At 33.0% G+C, this 7,337-nt stretch overlaps 1 protein-coding gene across 4 annotated transcripts in view; it reads right to left on the reverse strand.

Annotated features, from left to right (window-relative positions):
• The window catches only part of LOC106684453 (gustatory receptor for bitter taste 66a), a 44,642-nt gene that overhangs the window by 30,210 nt on the left and 7,095 nt on the right, over positions 1–7,337 (reverse strand). For 2 of the 4 annotated variants that reach the window (XR_002945314.2, XR_010845094.1), the window contains 2 exons: positions 4,203–4,320; positions 3,836–4,052 (listed from right to left, as the gene is read on the reverse strand). The exons of 1 other annotated variant lie outside the window; for it this stretch is intronic. The gene's annotated coding sequence lies outside the window, so the exon portion shown is untranslated. Of the gene's footprint in view, positions 1–3,835; positions 4,053–4,180; positions 4,321–7,337 lie in introns of those variants that run through there. One more of the 4 variants, XR_002945315.2, reaches the window with a different exon arrangement.

Here is a 7,337-nt window from a genome sequence, read left to right on the forward strand (position 1 = left end):
AAATAAATAAAAAATTAAAAATAAATAAAATTTAACGAATATTAGCAAAATTAAATAAAATATAAATGGCGTTGATGACCAATGAAGTTTGGCGCAACTAAAAACCAAACAAACCACAGTATAGAAAGAAATTCCTACAATCCCTACCTAGAGTAATATCATTGGAACACGTCCAAAATAAAACTCATGTAACACTTTTTTTTGTCAGTCGCTATTCAAGCAGAGTAGCGATATTTCTACATTTGATTTAAAATTTTCAGGTTACTTCGTCAATTATTTAATTATTATAATCATTCTTTATAATTTATTTGTTTTATAAATAATGCATTTCGATTTCTAAGTGGTCATTTACATGGTTAGAAGCTTTATGAGTAGATTCTGAAGGGGAGTAGATTAGATAGGATCAGAATTCTATGTGAAAAAGTATTAAGATCAAGAGAGGGGGCGTGGTGGCCGAGTGTGACCTTAGCAACCTCGAATCAGAAGTTTGGGAAGGGCGTGCGCAGAATGAAAATTTCATTTTTAAAATAGGTTGATAGGATAACCACTCCATTTGCCAGAAATGGGTAGGCAGGAGGGAAATCAAAATCGATTGATTAGATTAAGGTTTACAAGTTGCAGTGGAGTAAGAACCCCGAAAGCCTTAGAGAAAAGAGATCCCAAAGATTGAAAAACAATTCATCTATAGCTTTATTTTATTTCAAGTTCACCAATCCCCGAATAACAGACAACCTTTGTCAAGAAGATAAAATGTAACGAGGAAAAGGGATTAATATGCAAGGATTTATGCAATCTTTGGAACTGTATAAATACAATGGTGGATTTTCTGTATCCCGGAACAGTTGTTTGTCTAAGGTGATACTAAAATAATAACAGAGTTATAGAATAAATTAAGGAGAAGTAAAGAATAATAAAAAATATGAGTTCGTGTTCTCATCAAAGGTTGCATACATACTGGCTTTTGTTGTGCTAAAGAATACATATGCACTACGCTGTGTTTTATCTTTTACCTATCTTCGATTTTAACTTCTTACAAACACATATATAACAGGCTTTAAAAAAAAATTTATATCAAAAAGACAAGTTGAACGATAAAAAGAAATTTGAGAGAGAGAGAAAATTTCTATTATGAAATACTAGTGCAATTAGCTTGTATTTGAGTTTTAGTTTTATAGAATTGTCTTGAGCATTCAGCTGATAATACAAATATCCACGAAGTGAGTTAGCTCTGTGATGGTTGACAGTAGAGATGATCGGCTGAATAGTTGAAAAGTGAGCTTGTAAATCGATAATACTCACCCATCGATCATCACAGCATCTTCATCAACGAAAGCATAATCTATTGTATCTATTTACGTTTCAATTAATATTTTTAATTAAACTGATTGCTAGAAAGATATAGAGTCTATAGAGGTGATTAAACGCTTCGTCAATGCCCGTGAAATCACTAACAACGTGAAAATTAACTGACAACAACGAAGAAATGAATAATTGATAACGGGCGGTGCGGGGGGTCATTTGTACTGAGCTATGCATCGGTGGTTCCAAGGTGTCGGGTATGGGAGGCACGTCGGAGTCCTGTCATCCAGGATGCAGGAAATATGCAAGGGACTATAATTGTGAAAATCTAGGTCTTTCATTATCATAGATTTGATAATTGTTACTGATAATTTTGAATTATTCTTAGTGATAGGCGATAATTATTAATTATCAATCTCTCCACGTTCACTAGATGTTGTAAAGAGATCTATGGAGAGGGAATAATGATGAAGGACCTCAGATAATATCATTCGAATCGATCTGTTCTATTCCAAAACAAAATTTAAATACAATTTAGATACTTTTAAATACATTAGAATATTAAAGGTACACAATTTGTTTTTTATTTATTTACCGATTTATTGACGAATATTACAATGTACCACAGATTTGAGTAATGACTAATAGTGATATAATTGAGAGAGCATCATTTAAAGTAGAGTAAATTTGCTAAAATGTAAGCCCAAATAAAGTTATTTACGTTTAATAGTTCTCGAGATATAGCTTTTTAAAAAGCAACATTTCAATATGCAACATCACATTCAATAATATGTTTAAGGAGATATGCAATATTATTCTGTTCATTGGAAAAAGTAGGAGTATCAAGATAGGGATGACTTTTCGTTGTTGTTCTTCTTACAGAAGACTTCCACCATCAGTTTGCAACGGATGAATGCCTTGTCCATTCCAATCTATTCATCACGCCATAGCCGCTTGATCTTCTCCCAAACGGTTTCGTTGCAATACAGGTGATGCTTTTCTCCAGGTTTCGAAGTATTATTCAACATTTTACAGATCCAGATAATGACTAGATGATGACCAGTCATTCTTCACGCCTTGTTGCGACCAGATCGTCGTTACTCATTATGTTTAATTTTATCATTCCGGTGGTTTTCGCCTTCCAAATAATTTGTCTCTTCTTGTCATTAGTTATTTCCTCCATTTCCTCTATGTCCCCTGGTGTTTCTTTAACCAACTCTCGTTATTCGAAGATTCTTCTTCCGCTTCATCCTGATCTTCCTCTCTAGGCGTCCATTCCCTCATGACACCGGATTTTCTTGTTTCATAGCATTCTTGGTTATGGCTCGAGGCAACCAATCGGCCACCACATATTTTTTGCCCGGTTTATGTATAACCTATATTGTGCTAGAAGCTCCTTCCAGGGAGTTATCCTGGCTGACGATTCCATCAGTTTTCCCACCCACTGGTGTGCATTGCATTGTTCTAAGAAACATACTAGAACCTTTTAGGACTTATACCCTGTCCAGGGTCAGAATAATAGAACGCTCCTGTAGCTAAACATATTCTAAGAGATCTTATAAGTGCTATAAAACGGTTCATAAGAATTCAAAATGATTTGTGAGAATCAACGACACAGAGACATGGCCCTTTTGCCAGAGATAGAGATGTCAATTAAGAGGATAGTTTCACCATGTTTATGGATCGAATTTATAAACGTGGAACTACCTGAACAACTATTGGAAATAGGAACGAACATGAGGAAAACATTTAAGGGAACACATCAGTCTCTTATGTATACTGATTATCCTCAAATACGATGCTAAGGAAAAGTTACAAGATTTACTAAAGTGGTAGGGGGAATTTCATAAAGCGTTATTGTCCATCAATGCAAAGAGATATACCGTATTGATGAGATATTCGAAGTTGTTGATAATTTTATTTCCTTAGGATCATCATAAATAGTTTGATTTGGGACTAAAAGAGAGAGCAAACAGGACCATTTGAGGTAGGGGTACAGAAAAAATCCAGAAGAGAACGCGTAAAAAATGAATAAGGTAGTATAAAGCCCTTCATTAAAAAGACCCATAAGAAACAACAGCTTACATTATTCGGGTACGTTTATGGAATCAGCGAGGAACAGGAACCCAGACACGTTATGGAAGATCGACCTACAGGCAAGAAGCTAGATTGACAGACGGAAACCACAATTATATCTCAAGGATTGGAGGAAAATAAGAATACATATAACAAATGAAGCACCTATGAAAGGACCGCGATTGATCCAGGCCCACGTTGAAAATAACAGAGGAGGGAGAGTGGAAAGACAAATATATTTGAACATAAGTTTTATTGAATTTTAAGATTATTTGAAATATTACATTTTTTAATGGTGTAGTTTTCCTTGTGGGTCAACGGTGTTTCCACTCAACTTGAATTATTTTGTTATAAACTCAAGATCTAGAATATAAATTGTGTATTATTGGAATGAGAAAAGATTTCCGATAGTGAGGTCCGTATGTGTGTAAAACACTATGAAATAATATTTTGTATGATATTTATGTAGAGTCAAGGTTTATTAAGTTTAGTTCCATTAAAAAGGCGGCTTATGAAACGACATTCCGAAGGCGAGCAACTAGCAGATTGCCCATTTGATGGTTCCTGATGAATATAACTCCGTCACGAACAACCGTCATTTGTCCCCCAAGCATTCCCAAGGGAGGCTCTTGTGATGACTCGCATCAGATTTATTTCATAACTCATTCTCACGCTCTCTGGAACAAGAAACAATTACTTCAAACCAGAGAAGAGTAACACTAACTACATCTAGGTCGAAAGGAACAATAGTTGTTTTCGAAGGACTCAGAGAATCTTTTTTCTCTTTTTATATATATTTATATACCTCCATTCTGAAGACGGCTTACCAGTTCTAGCTTAAGTGGAATTCGGACTCTGGGTGCGTTACGAATCAAAAGTCCACATAAATAACGGATGTCTCTCTCCATTACATGACTTCTTCGATAAAGCACATATTGAAGTTGACTGGGGAAAAAAGAAATAAAAAACCTTTATTCTCAATTATTTCGTTATACAATTTAAAAATAACAGAAATCACATCTTAAATATCTATGTATGTAATATAAAATAAATTTATAGTAGATTAGCGAAACCGGTGATGTATTATAAAGTTATTTAAATGCATTTAGAATGATTAATCAAATACTGTAAAATGAAGAAAGTAACCAACCTTCGTAGAAATTAATTTCAAGCATTTCTTTCAATTGTCGGACATTAATAGGGAATATAAAGTGATATAAAAAACTGAATATTAAGATAAACTGTATTACAGTTTATTAGTGTATTAAAGTTTACAGTGTATTATATAAACAGGATATATAAATTGATTTTGAGAGTAGACTCGAAAATAGGTTATTTATTGTACCTTATGGCAATAGGTAGTGGTTCTCAAACATTTTCCGTGAATTTTTTTGGACTATAAACTTTTCGAGGCATCCTTTTTTTTGGCTAAATATATTTCGTGGCACCCTTGTCGAGCTAAAAAAATATATTATAGTTACAGGCCTACCTTCTACGCCATAACCCCTGGTGAAGACCTGAAATTCAGGTCGAAACGTCAGCATAAAATAAATAAATATGGTTTTGTTTATTTATGTTGTTCTTTGCTGACCGCACCCCCTGACAAACTTCTCCAATCATTAAAAAAATATATATATATAAAAATGTCACTACAATTATCCTCAGAGGGGAAAAAATAAAATGCACTGTGAGTAAATGCACCTCATATTTAGCATTATTTTTTTTGTAACATTTTGATGGAGTGGTATAACGCTTGCCCCTAGCATACGCCTCAGGCACCCACTTTACCGATGCCTTATAGAAGCACTAATTTCCAATAAAATGTTAACGTATCCACCCCTCAAAAGTAATTTTTTTTTTGACAAATTAATACTATAAACCAAAAACTTAGTTTATTCCAAAATTAAAATTTTGTGTGTCAAGTATGTATTAAAAATTAAAATTTTCTGTAAAAAATTAACTTAGATCAAAATCAACTTTAGATGCTACGGTACTAGTTTTCTTCCATCTTCCAAAAGTGGATATACATGGACTTTTGATTGCAAACTCCCTAGTAGTGATTGAAATTAATCCTAACAGTACATGAGAATGTATTGAACAATATCTGCCTATATACCACCAGGACAATCCTCTTCAAACCCAGATTCTGATATCAGCCTTAACACAATCCTCCCACCTACTTCTCGATTTTATCTCGGCCGATCCTTCTGGGTAAGGACTAATAATTTTCTTACCGTTTTGTTAATTATAAGCATAACTAACTTTTTTATTGTAAATAAATAATTAGACTATGGTGGATAGATGATGGGAAAGATAAAAGTAAAGCTTTCCATTTGCTTAGTTTTTTTTAGGGTAAGTTACAGATGTGATTGTTGATATTTCATAATTCCTTTGTTTTTGTAATCGATTATTAAATTAAATAAGGCTGGTGTAATTTTTACTTGTTTATTTTTAAATTGATGCTACTATAGATCACATTCTTGCGTTAGTTAGAGAGCGTAGTTCTAGGCGAATTGAGATTATAAATTAAAATCATTAATTGTCATCTTCATCAAATGATAATGATGCTAGGAATGTTTGGGATTTTCTAAATTTCTTCTGCAATTTCCAATTTAATACTGGAAAAAATCTTTTTTGCACATTTTTGATTAGAAGAAGTGACCTTTATTGATCTTTGTGATGTTATTGATCCTATAAAAATGTACAAAAATAGAAAGATATTTTATTATTTGTCATCTTCATCAAATGATAATGATGCTAGGAATATGTGTGGGATTACATTCTAATTAAAACCGAAAGTAAGTTCTGAGAAGTATTTGTTGTTCTGTTTGTGATTGTAGATTTAGTACCTGGATATAAATAGTAAGTAATGTACTACTCGTGGATACATAGTATTGTTCATTCCAGTATATTATTGTATATCTGTATATCAGTATATCAATATCTTACTTTTCTTCATTCCTTGGTCTATTGATTTTTATTGTTTAAAAGACTGGCACAAACTAAGGCGCACAAATCAACTGAATTTTATATATTGATCGTCAATGTGCCATCGACATTATTACGCCATAAAGAAACATGTGAACCGATATTCTCCTGGTCACGAACTGGAAGTTAGTGTAAATTTTAGAAAGCTATTCAACATCGGAGCTGCCTCGATGGTTGCACAACACCGGAGCTTGGGTTCATCCGTTACACGGAAGATCGAATTTCGTTCCTAGCATATTTCCAGATATATGACAGATCCCTGCCCTAAAAGGAAGTTTTATTTACACTGTGAAAAGTCGTCTCGAGTTGAGAGCGGCTCGTGATAGTGCACGGCCATTAAAGGCGAGGGAATTATTTATGTGATAAGTAGAAATATTTATGTAAAATATTATTTATAGTTAGTTGTTACATCACTGTTATTACATATATTTTGTCTTCGAAATTGAATAACTTAAACAAAGAAATATTTGTTTCGTACGGATATAAATATCGATATATGAATCGTACCGTTCGTTTTCAAATATATGGAAAAAATATGTAGTTATATCGAAGAAAACAAAAATTGAAATTTCGATAATATCAATATTGGAATCGATTCTAAAATATATCTTTTTCTGTAATCCTATTAAAGTTTTCCTTTTATTATTTTTAGTCTTTTTCATCTTGAATTATGTGTGCATAGCCTCTCTAGTTAACACGCTTTTCTTTTTTTTTTAATTTCTTCCAGAAAAATATATATGTCTATTTATCCTCTGCTTCTATTTCTCATTTTCTTGTGTCTATAAAAAAAATTGTCAACAACAGATCTTTATACAAATAATATATTAAGATATAAATAAATACAAATAACTAGAGCAGGGGTTGACAATAAGCGGCTGATCCGTCTTTCAAAATATGCTGCGATGTTATAAATGCCACGGTAACTTTGAGAAGCGGTCACAAGTTGGGGGACCCACATCTACAACACACAATAA

Source organism: Halyomorpha halys, unplaced genomic scaffold (assembly GCF_000696795.3).
Source record: "Halyomorpha halys isolate HHAL.00 unplaced genomic scaffold, Hhal_1.1 Scaffold584.1, whole genome shotgun sequence".
In the NCBI taxonomy this organism is placed as follows: domain Eukaryota; kingdom Metazoa; phylum Arthropoda; class Insecta; order Hemiptera; family Pentatomidae; genus Halyomorpha; species Halyomorpha halys.